The following is an 11868-nucleotide window of genomic DNA, read 5'->3' as shown; positions in this document are numbered from 1 at the left end:
TCTACAGTCACAGTGAGATGATTTTCAGGGTAGTCTAGAGATGTTTGTGTAACTCATTAGTTCTGTAATAATAAAGACGTAATGCATTTTTAGAAATACTCTTACACTGCAAATAATATGTTGCTGACTTTAATTTTTAAAGAGCATCAATGATGTAAATCATCTTTTGTAGCTGTTTGGACAGAACTGTGAGGGCCGGAGCAAACAGAACTGCCGCTCTAGACAAAGGACGGTCACGCTGCCCTCAACCCTAAATGAAAGGGGGGGATGTTAGTGTCGTGGACGCTGCCCTCTCTATTCTGCCACCCTAGACGCGGATATAACTGAGGGCGCGGGTGGTGAAGGTAGTGTCGGGGACGCTGCCCTCTCTATTCTGCCACCCTAGACGCGGATATAACTGAGGGCACGGGTGGTGAGGGTAGTGTCGGGGACGCCGCCCTCTCTATTCTGCCACCCTAGACGCGGATATAACTGAGGGCGCGGGTGGTGAAGGTAGTGTTGGGGACGCCGCCCTCTCTATTCTGCCGCCCTAGACGCGGATATAACTGAGGGCGCGGGTGGTGAAGGTAGTGTCGGGGACGCCGCCCTCTCTATGCTGCCGCCCTAGACGTGGATATAACTGAGGGCGCGGGTGGTGAAGGTAGTGTCGGGGACGCCGCCCTCTCTATGCTGCCGCCCTAGACGTGGATATAACTGAGGGCGCGGGTGGTGAAGGTAGTGTCGGGGACGCTGCCCTCTCTATTCTGCCACCCTAGAAGCGGATATAACTGAGGGCGCGGGTGGTGAAGGTAGTGTCGGGGACGCTGCCCTCTCTATTCTGCCACCCTAGACGCGGATATAACTGAGGGCGCGGGTGGTGAGGGTAGTGTCGGGGACGCCGCCCTCTCTATTCTGCCGCCCTAGACGCGGATATAACTGAGGGCACGGGTGGTGAGGGTAGTGTCGGGGACGCCGCCCTCTCTATTCTGCCACCCTAGACGCGGATATAACTGAGGGCGCGGGTGGTGAAGGTAGTGTTGGGGACGCCGCCCTCTCTATTCTGCCGCCCTAGACGCGGATATAACTGAGGGCGCGGGTGGTGAAGGTAGTGTCGGGGACGCCGCCCTCTCTATGCTGCCGCCCTAGACGTGGATATAACTGAGGGCGCGGGTGGTGAAGGTAGTGTCGGGGACGCCGCCCTCTCTATGCTGCCGCCCTAGACGTGGATATAACTGAGGGCGCGGGTGGTGAAGGTAGTGTCGGGGACGCTGCCCTCTCTATTCTGCCACCCTAGAAGCGGATATAACTGAGGGCGCGGGTGGTGAAGGTAGTGTCGGGGACGCTGCCCTCTCTATTCTGCCACCCTAGACGCGGATATAACTGAGGGCGCGGGTGGTGAAGGTAGTGTTGGGGACGCCGCCCTCTCTATTCTGCCGCCCTAGACGCGGATATAACTGAGGGCGCGGGTGGTGAAGGTAGTGTCGGGGACGCCGCCCTCTCTATGCTGCCGCCCTAGACGTGGATATAACTGAGGGCGCGGGTGGTGAAGGTAGTGTCGGGGACGCCGCCCTCTCTATGCTGCGGCCCTAGACGTGGATATAACTGAGGGCGCGGGTGGTGAAGGTAGTGTCGGGGACGCCGCCCTGTCTATGCTGCCGCCCTAGACGCGAATATAACTGAGGGCGCAGGTGGTGAGGGTAGTGTCGCGGATGCCGCCCTCTCTATTCTGCCGCCCTAGATGCGAATATAACTGAGGGAGCGGGTGGTGAGGGTAGTGTCGGGGACGCCGCCCTCTCTATTCTGCCGCCCTAGACGCGAATATAACTGAGGGCGCGGGTGGTGAGGCTAGTGTCGCAGATGCCGCCCTCTCTATTCTGCCGCCCTAGACGCGAATATAACTGAGGGCGCATGTATGTGGTGAGGGTAGTGTCGCAGACGCCGCACTCTCTATTCTGCCACCCTAGATGTGAATATAACTGAGGGCGCGGGTGGTGAGGGTAGTGTCGCGGACGACGCACTCTCAATTCTGCCACTCTAGACGCAAATATAAATGAGGGCGCATGTATGTGGTTAGGGTAGTGTCGCGGATGCCGCCCTCTCTATTCTGCCGCCCTAGACGCGAATATAAATGAGGGCGCATGTATGTGGTTAGGGTAGTGTCGCGGACGCCGCACTCTCTATTCTGCCGCCCTAGATGCGAATATAACTGAGGGCGCAGGTGGTGAGTGTAGTGTCGCGGACCCCGCCCTCTCTATTCTGCCACTCTAGACGCGAATATAACTGAGGGCGCAGGTGGTGAGGTTAGTGTTGCGGATGCCGCCCTCTCTATTCTGCCGCCCTAGACGTGGATATAACTGAGGGCGCGGGTGGTGAGGGTAGTGTCGCGGATGCTGCCCTCTCTATTCTGCCGCCCTAGACGGCTGCCTAGGTCGCCTCTTTGAACGCGCCGGCCCTGTAGGTATAGTGTGTCCACAGTCATATTGGGGTGATATAAAGACAATAAGCCTCTTTTTGAAATTTCTGATGTTAAAATAGGATCCAAATCCTTCCAATTTTAAGGTCGACCGAAAAGTGACGTAGGAGTGCGGTTTCCCTGCCCAATGAAATTGATTAACAGCTGTGTATTAACATGTTTCCGTAGTAACGAGTATAATCATATCAACAAGACAGGACATGTGCAGAGCAACTGAGATCAAGAGATCTGTTGAGCACTCTGTGATCATCAATCATCCTCAAATGTGATCAAGAATGAGTTTTAAAGTTTTAAACCTTTTTAAAACAGTTCATGTTTGTATTGAATTACAACGATTTTACCATCTTTATCACCTCAGCTGCTTGTCAGTGCAATTATAAAAGAAGGCACGTCAATCCCTGTTTGTGGACGTTAAATCAGGTTTATTTTGCACATGAACATAACGGATATCTTTACAGAATATTAGCGTGTATCCTGTCACATTTGCTGTATAAAAACAGAGCAAAGCTAAACACGCACACTGTGTGTGTGTGTGTGTGTGTGTGTGTGTGTGTGTGTGTGTGTGTGTGTGTGTGTGTGTGTGTGTGTGTGTGTGTGTGTGTGTGTGAACTTTGTAACAACATTGTGTGACTCATCGTGGCAGAATGGCTTGAATTAACTCCACAACAAATGCATCAAATATTTACTGAGAAAGTTCTTACTGCAGTATTTCTCACAAATGTTACGTGAGATCTGCTTCCTTCATGTCTGTCTGTTATCTGACGCAGCCGAGGCGGAAATTGAGGCACGTTCTGACAGGCATGTGGGAACGGTAGGCAGGGAGAACCAGCATTAAAGGCACAGACAACAAAACAGCTAGTGTTCAAAGCAGAAAATTCTGATATTCTGAAAGCTGTAATAAATAATCTGATGGGTGTTTTGAGCTGAAACTTTACAGATACATTCTGGAGACACAAAAGACTTATCTTAAATCTTAAAAAGGGGGTAAAATACTTGCCCTTTAAGTTGAACCATTTTAACTTTACATGTCATTTAACTTGCATCGATTAAACTGACTTAAAAAATCAAGTTAAAATATGTTCGACTTGAAAAAAAAAAGTTTTAACCTGATTAACTTTTTAAATTAAGTTAAAATAACGTAAAAGTTGTCATGACTTTATTTTGTTTTTTTTACAGAGTATAGAAATAAAGGTATTAAATCTGTCACTATAGGATGGAACCTGTTAAAAAAATAAAACTGTCAACTTTTTCAAATGAAATGAGTGTAGTTAACTCAGAATTTACTGAAGGTTAATTCTCTTTAGAAACGAGTTTTGAACTCAGTGTTGAAGGTATTGAGTTAATTAAATACCTCATTACTTCAACTTAAATAGAGTAAGTTCCCAGTACTCATATAGATTAGTTTTTTTAATTCAAATGGTTTGTAGCAATCGTTTTGAGTTGCCTTCACTTATTGAGTTTTACAGTACTCAGTGCCCAAATTGCTTTGTTTCCTCAAATAGACTAACTTCACAGTACTCATTAGGATTAGTTTTTGAATTTAAATGGTTTGTTGCAATCAGTTTACTCAAATGGTTTGAGTTACCTTATCTTTTTTGGGTTTTACAGTGTACTAGTACAAAGATTTAAAGATTTAAAATACTTTAAGAGAAAATCAGGGGGGTTTCAGTACCACGCAGTTATTAACTCTTACATTAACTTTCATTCCGCAATAATATAAGATCTATCTATAAGACAAGATTCAACTCTGTGATGTGAAGTTTTTATGAAAGACTGTGGACAGATCTGATTATTTACAGACAGATCAAGGAGAATGTGGCTGATTCGTACTAATTCAAGTTTTGTCGTAGAAAATGTTCAATTTTTAAAAGGAGCCGTGGCACCAAACTCCGCCCCTGAACTCATTCATCATTGGGCGATAGGCAAATTGTATCAAATTGTACAAATAAGTTCATATGAATTACCTAATCAAAAAGTTACGAATTGTCGTGAGATAGTGTTGTTTATACTGATAATTTAAGAAATTCATTTCTAAAATTTCATTTTCTTAGTCCCTTTATTAATCCGGGGTCGCCACAGCGGAATGAACCGCCAACTTATCCAGCATGTTTTTACGCAGCTGATGCCCTTCCAGCCGCAACCCATGTCTGGGAAACATTCACAAACACTCACACTCATACACTACTGACAATTTAGCCTACCCAATTCACCTGTACCGCATGTCTTTGGACTGTGGGGGAAATCAGAGCACCCGGAGGAAACCCACGCAGCGCAGGGAGAACATGCAAACTCCACACAGAAACACCAACTGAGCTGAGGATCGAACCAGTGACCCAGCGACCTTCTTGCTGTGATTTATTCATTCATTTGTTTGTTTGTTATATCGTTTGTAGGTGAAAACTAACCCACAATGTGAAAATAGCATTTCATTTTGAATGGGTTATGAGGAGCAAAGCAAAAACAATCAATTTACAGTCATAAGACTTTTAAAGAATAGAAGGACAGTTTAAAATATTTTAATGATTAAATAGTCTCAATGTGGCATAAAAGGTAGTAATATGGTTTTAAACTTAGGTGAATCTTAGCCCAAATTCTGCTTGTTTTAGCTGATTCCCAGTCCAACTAAACTGTGCAAAGTTTGCCTAAAAGTTCCACAAACCCTCCTGAAACCAGCAAAATATAAGATCTATCTATAAGACAAGATTCAACTCAGTGAAGTGGTGTTCTTTTGAAAGATTGTGGACAGATTTGACTATTTACAGACTGATCAAGGAGAATGTGCAGTGATGTTGCTAGCATTGTGCGTACATCCACAGAAAATAAAGTTTTTAAATGACATAACTACTTGGATGTGCGATGCGAGCAGTTCATTTTTTTATATATTAGCTCACTCTTGCATTTTTTTATGGAGCTGACAGGTTTTGTGACTTATACTGCAACCCGCCACCAGGGGGCGGCCAAACCATTTTGGCTTCACTTGTAGGGAGGTTTGAAGCGCGATTGATTTGGGAGATACATTAAAAGAAATGTTTTTGTCATTTATTTTCTTGCCAGTTGGTCAAAACTTCCATAATCCTTTATTGATTAGCTTCTAGTTAATTCTAGAAGAATTATATTTGATATTATCGATCTTGACTTGCTTTGTTGCTGTGTGATTAGCCAAAACCTGATTCCCCCTGACCTATACAATGTTTAGTATATTTCCATTGTTGAGGACATCAGAGGATACTGTTCCATACATGAATGCTCTGGAGTTGCATTTCAATACAAAAACTGACCTTTTGTTGATTTGTAATTTGAAACGCATCACGTTCTTTGCCTGTAGACTTTATTTGTTATAACTTAAAGGTAAGAGCATTAATCTGAACCACACCTTGTTTTTGGTTTTTACTTATTATCACCTGCATTCAAAAGCAAAACCTTTACTGATGGGTGTGTGTGATAGTCTGGATTCTTTCATAAAAACACATTCCTGCATTCCTGTCTGTGAGAATGAACTTTGCCGTAAACTTGTGAAACTTGTTCTCTCTGCATGGTCACTTTGTCCTATCTATTTTAATGATGTTACATCTAATAGATTAATATCCTTTTATGTAGCAATCAATAATAAGAATTTTAGTAAACTGTTTCTTAATTTGGGTGAGGCAGTGGCGCAGTAGGTAGTGCTGCTGCCTCACAGCAGGAAGGTTGCTGGGTCGAGCCTCGGCTCAGTTGGCGTTTCTGTGTGGAGTTTGCATGTTCTCCCTGCCTTTGCGTGGGTTTCCTCCGGGTGCTCCGGTTTCCCCCACAGTCCAAAGACATACTGCAGGTGAATTGGGTAGGCTAAATATAGTAGTGTATGAGTGTGTGTGTGTGTGTGGATGTTTTCCAGAGATGGGTGGCGGCTGGAAGGGAATTCGCTGCGTGGAAACTTGCTGGATGGGTTGGCGGTTCATTCCACTGTGGCGACCCCGGATTAATAAAAGGAACTAAGCCGACAAGAAAATGAATAAATGTTTCTAAATTTACAGTAACAACAAAGCTATTTCTAATTATAATTATATTTCTAATTATAATTATATGACTACATGATAAATAATGAAAAATGTTCACCTAAAATACTTCTCAGGATTTTACACTCGTGGGTCAATGGTGGTAGCATGTGAGTTTATAGTTTAAACTAACAACAAATTCTATATTTGTTTAACCTAAAATAAATAGGTTGAACAAATGTTGTTTTTAAGTTGAACTTGATCTGCTTTTCAGCATTGAAATCAAATTATTTGAAGGTAAAAACTTTTAGTATCTGATGATCAGGGTAGTTTATGCCTTATTTCTATTCCGTCCGTTATACATGCATTTTCTGTTCTGCCCAAGGGGCAGTGTTAAGTGGAAAACAATGAAATGTCAACCAAATAAGAAATATTTGGACATCTACATCATGTTTCAACATGCTTAATGGGTTTCCTTATGCAGTTAGTCTTTAAAACTTTTCTAACACTTGTGTTGACGTCCCTTAATCCTCCTCAGAGTGAAAAGATGAATCTCACCATCATCCAATCCCTTCGGGTTCAAATCTGCAGAAAAGTTGAAGAATCTGCAGGACATGAAGGATTTTTCTCAAGAACAGAAGTAAAAAAACTGTTCAGAACACGCAAGAGACTCATCAACAACCATCACAAAGCGGAAAAGACTCGTAGCTCATCAGAAAATAGCACACGATTAAACAAAATCAAGGGTATGTACACTTTTGCAGAGGGTTATTTTAATCATTTCAAATATATATCTGTTTTGTGAACTACACTGTAAACGATTTCTTGTTAAATTAACAGTAAGTTACTGGCAACAATTATCCAGTAGCTGCTGTATTTCATAAAACAGTAACATTACTGTAATACTAATTACATTAGTATTACATTTACTGTATAGTGTAATACATCATTTTACTGTTGTTGATTTTTACTGTAACACTAATTACAGTAGTGATACACATACTGCAAAACTTAAAACAGTATTTTATTGTACATTTTTACCATGAAGAACTACGGTATTTTAACGTTACTTTTATTATTACTGTATAGTATTTTACAGTTATTAAATGTTATTTTATTTTATCTAATAGTGCTACTTTATAATGGGTAAAAATGTTCAAAAATTGCACAAGTGTTATTTTAACTTCAAGAAATACAAGAAAAATAAAGAAAATGGAAACTTTAACTTCAAAATAAAGGTTTATTGTGTAAACCATGCTAAAACAGTAGCAATAATTCAATATAACAAAGCAACAGAACACTAATAAACAATTGATCATTAAAACCAGTCAACAATAATGCATCAAAAATTATTACAATTTTAAAATCAGGTAAAAATACTGCTACAAGACAGGAAATGATGAAGGCCAAATGATGTGGAAAGGGACAGTGAAAAAGGGCAGCAGCACTTCTGATGATCCTGCAAAAATGACAAGCAAAATCAATCACTGAAGTAAAAACTAATCATCCCTCAAACCATTTAATTCATTCAGAAACGAAACACTGCACTGTTGTTTATATATATATATATATATATATATATATATATATATATATATATATATATATATATATATATATATATATATATATATATAACAGTTATAATATATATAACAGTTTTTTTAATTGTATTTGTTGGTGAAATACAGTTTGTTGTCAATTCACAATTACACTAACGTTAACGGGGAAAAGATCAGCGAGCATTGTTCTTGAAGATCGCTAGTCAAGTGTCCACACAGGTGTGTAAAAAATAAAGTCTCATCTTAACTTATTGTCCGACTCTGTATAGCTCGAATATCTGATTCCATGATCACACTACTAGTGCTTCCACGGATTTAAGAGCTGTAAACACAGTTCATTCTCACTTTAAGAGGCTACATATTTAAAATTAAATAAATAAAAATAATCTAATTTAACGTGACTAATGTTAATTAAATACTTTTAGGCTTTTAACACGTATAAATCCACTTCTAATTTACAGATAAGATTGCGTTAGAGAACATGAAAGCCGTGGGTGATTTTTTAAAATAATGCTAATGATGAGTTACTGATATTTGGTTTGCATAAAACAAAGTAATCACTAAGCATTCATTTTTGGCAAAATCTGCAGAGAGGCTCAGCGACACGAGGAAATGTGTTAAAGTTGAGAATAGAACTAAAGAGCAGTCTAGCCTACTTCATGAAATGTTTGTGGTAATATTCTGCGGTCAATTCGTATTACTGTATTTCAATATGCAGCAATGATGGCATGTCAGCGAGACAAATAAACATTTTATCGAGTTATTTCATACAATTTATTTATTTATTTATTTTTTATACAAACCCTCTAGTGACATTTCCTCAAACTAAATCATCATAACGTTACTGTGCACAGCATCAGTAAAATGTTGAGAATAATTTAAATACTTAATTTTTTAAAACAGTCATTGCTGATTACAAACTAACATTAAAGCTAAGCTTACAGAAATCCTGTATGCATGACAATATAAAGATGTATTACTCACTGATGTCGGAGCACTTCCAGGTCATCAGAGATGTAGACAGGACAGAATATGTGCTATCAAATGAGCTCTTGTGCAGCCTTTGTTGGACATCCAGGTAGTTTGTTCACCCACACTATAAGAAACAAAAACAGAAACAATTTATTAAAATGTGAGGGATAGTAAACATGTTTGGTCTACAGAGAGAAGAAAATGTTTACTTTAAGCATTGGTCCTAATGAATCTATTTTTCAACTACATTTAACCTTATCACGGAAACAGCATTTTTGAGCTTTTAGACCAGGGGTGCTCAACCTTGTTTGCTTTAAATTAGAATTAAAACAATAAATCTCTATGTCAAATAAAATACTTCAGATCTAAATAAAGCAGGTGCTTTTACCTAAAGGTTCCTTCCCTCCAGTTAGTTTGGCTGCAAATCCCTCCACATCTGTGCTTTATTCGGTTCTTGTCTTAAGAGTAACTGGTGTCGCATTCCAGGTCCATCACAATCTGGGCTAGAAGGACAATATGACAAAAGAAAAGACACATATAAATAAGTCTCAGAATAAAATATTTAAAGGAATAGTTTACTATTTTGCCACTATTTACTCCACGTGTTTTAAACTAGTTTGAATTTCTGTTAAACACTAAAGCAGATATTTTGAAGAATGTTAGTAACCAGTAACTATTGACATCCATATTTGAACCAAATTTCTTTAAAAAATACGAGTTTGTGTTCAACGGAACAAATTAAATATATAACTATTTTGAAACAATGGAGGATGCCAAAGATGCTATTATTTTCATTTTGGGGTGAACTGTCCCTTCAATTCAAGTGTCAAGCAATAGTCAAAAAAACTGATGTGTCGCTTGAGGAAAACTAAATCAAGTACCTTCTTTGAACAAACAGAATCATTATGCCATTGTACTCAGGGATTCTCTTTTACATTTTCCCACTATAAAACGATAGCTTCAACATGCAATCCATGTTAAGACAAAAATGAATAGCATAAAATAACATACTGAACTAAACTTACAGTTTCCAGGCTGTTTGAAAAAACAAACAAACACATACGCCCAGTAAAATTGCTAATAAACACAAAGACAACAGTTATAGAAAAAATGTTTGTCTAATATTTACTCAGCACTTGGTAGGCAAATAGCATAGCCGTGGCTGTTTTAACACCAGATTTTTTTTTATCTTAGGAACTGCTGGAAGAAGAAAAAGAGGTTGTACATGAAACTCCTCACAACAAATCTGTGAACAACTTGACATTTAAAAATCTTATCAAAATTAGGAAGACATCAACATTACCTTGAATAATCAAGTGAGGAGTAATTGGTTGCATCAGTTTTTCAACATCAATTACTGTAGCTGAAAAACAGATAAATATAATAAGAGTAAAATAAGACTTAAAATTAATTAATCTAAATCTATGGTACAACCATACCAATCTGTATGGGGTTAAAATACATTTGTACACAAATCATTCCCTGACCCCATCAATTTATCTTAGATTGGGATGAATATATATATATATATATATATATATATATATATATATATATATATATATATATATATATATATATATATATATATATAGTGATAATGACTTTGGCTTATATCTGTGTACTCAGAACGTACACTCACCTCAGGTACACCTGAACACCAAAAATTAAATGTACAATTAATGACACACTATACATCAAGCTCATTAACATTATTGAGAAATAGACAAGTAATATGTATTTTGTTAATATTAACGTTAGCTTAAAATAATTTAACTGCATTTAATTTTCAGCTCCATTTTATAAAACAGTTAAGACTCATTTCATTATGAGTTTAGTTTAAATAACTAACTTACAGTTGAAAAAAATTTACCATAATGATAGCTTAGTCAAAATGACTATGTAAAGACCAGAGCTTACCTTAACGGTAAACGTTTAACTTTTCATGGTGACTTCGCCTTCATCTCAGTGTTGTGCTGAAATAGAGAATTCATTAATGCAGTTACAATAAGTTAAAGTTATGTTTTTTCAGGTAACTTAACGTATGGTCAAAAACTCACTCAAGATAAACTCATTGTATCTAATACCTCGCAAACACTACAATGACCGCCTGGCGTCTGTTATTTCTTGTTTAAAATACCGTTTGTTAACGGATAGCGTGACATAACATAAGAACCTACAACTAATGTCACTTGGTTAATTCTTTTAAATTACACACACAATACACAGAAATATATACAAAACAATCCTTTAACGGACAGAATTTGACTTTTAAACACTTACCGAGGATGAATTCGCTGGATGAAAGACGACAGGTGAATTTCAAATTAGGAGAGCCGTTGCCTGCATGTCGAGTCGTGTCCGTTCGGTTCTATGAATCGGCTCCTTAGTGAACAGTAAAGAATCGAATCCGCCTAAAACCGATTCCTTTTTGTATATGATTCATTACTATTTCGTTATACTGCTTGGCCACACGCATTTATACACTAATTATACACTAATTGCATATTGCTGAATGTGCTTGTGAACACGTGTGATCAAATAATTCCCGAGCAAACGGTTCAATTCGGTTCAATACGATTCAGAGTCGCTCGAGTGCTGAACCGAACCAGTGCAAACGTGATATTGATTACAATATAGTAACATTGTTTTTTATTCACTTTACCAGCGAAATTATTACATATATCTGACCTTGACAATACGAATAAAGTTCGTTTGAAGTGTTTTGAGATTTATAAATAAATATATATATATTTTTTTTTCTCCCAGAATTCATTTCACATCAACAAGCAAATGGTAATGGCGGATGAGAAAGCCTAGCTAATATTATAAATATTGCGTTTAATATGTCACGAAATGAAATTTTAAAAGTGTTTCATGCGAGAATGTAGTTCTTACAAACTCAAATCTG

At 38.7% G+C, this 11868-nt stretch overlaps 1 long non-coding RNA gene across 2 annotated transcripts; it reads right to left on the bottom strand.

Moving 5' to 3' along the window:
• Positions 1 to 7175: 7175 nt before the first annotated feature.
• Positions 7176 to 11337, bottom strand: LOC137488479 (uncharacterized). 2 transcript variants are annotated; one of them, XR_011007522.2, is made up of 6 exons: positions 11241 to 11337; positions 10878 to 10933; positions 10261 to 10320; positions 9346 to 9460; positions 8970 to 9081; positions 7176 to 7882 (listed from the first exon to the last, which is right to left on the bottom strand). It is a non-coding gene; the product is annotated as an uncharacterized lncRNA (long non-coding RNA). The 2 variants fall into 2 exon arrangements; XR_012394939.1 differs by lacking the exon at positions 10261 to 10320.
• Positions 11338 to 11868: the final 531 nt, after the last annotated feature.

Source organism: Danio rerio, chromosome 19 (genome assembly GCF_049306965.1).
Source record: "Danio rerio strain Tuebingen ecotype United States chromosome 19, GRCz12tu, whole genome shotgun sequence".
NCBI lineage: Eukaryota > Metazoa > Chordata > Actinopteri > Cypriniformes > Danionidae > Danio > Danio rerio.
The sequence above is the reverse complement of the archived record's forward strand: the minus strand, read 5'-3'. Positions and strand labels throughout refer to the sequence as shown.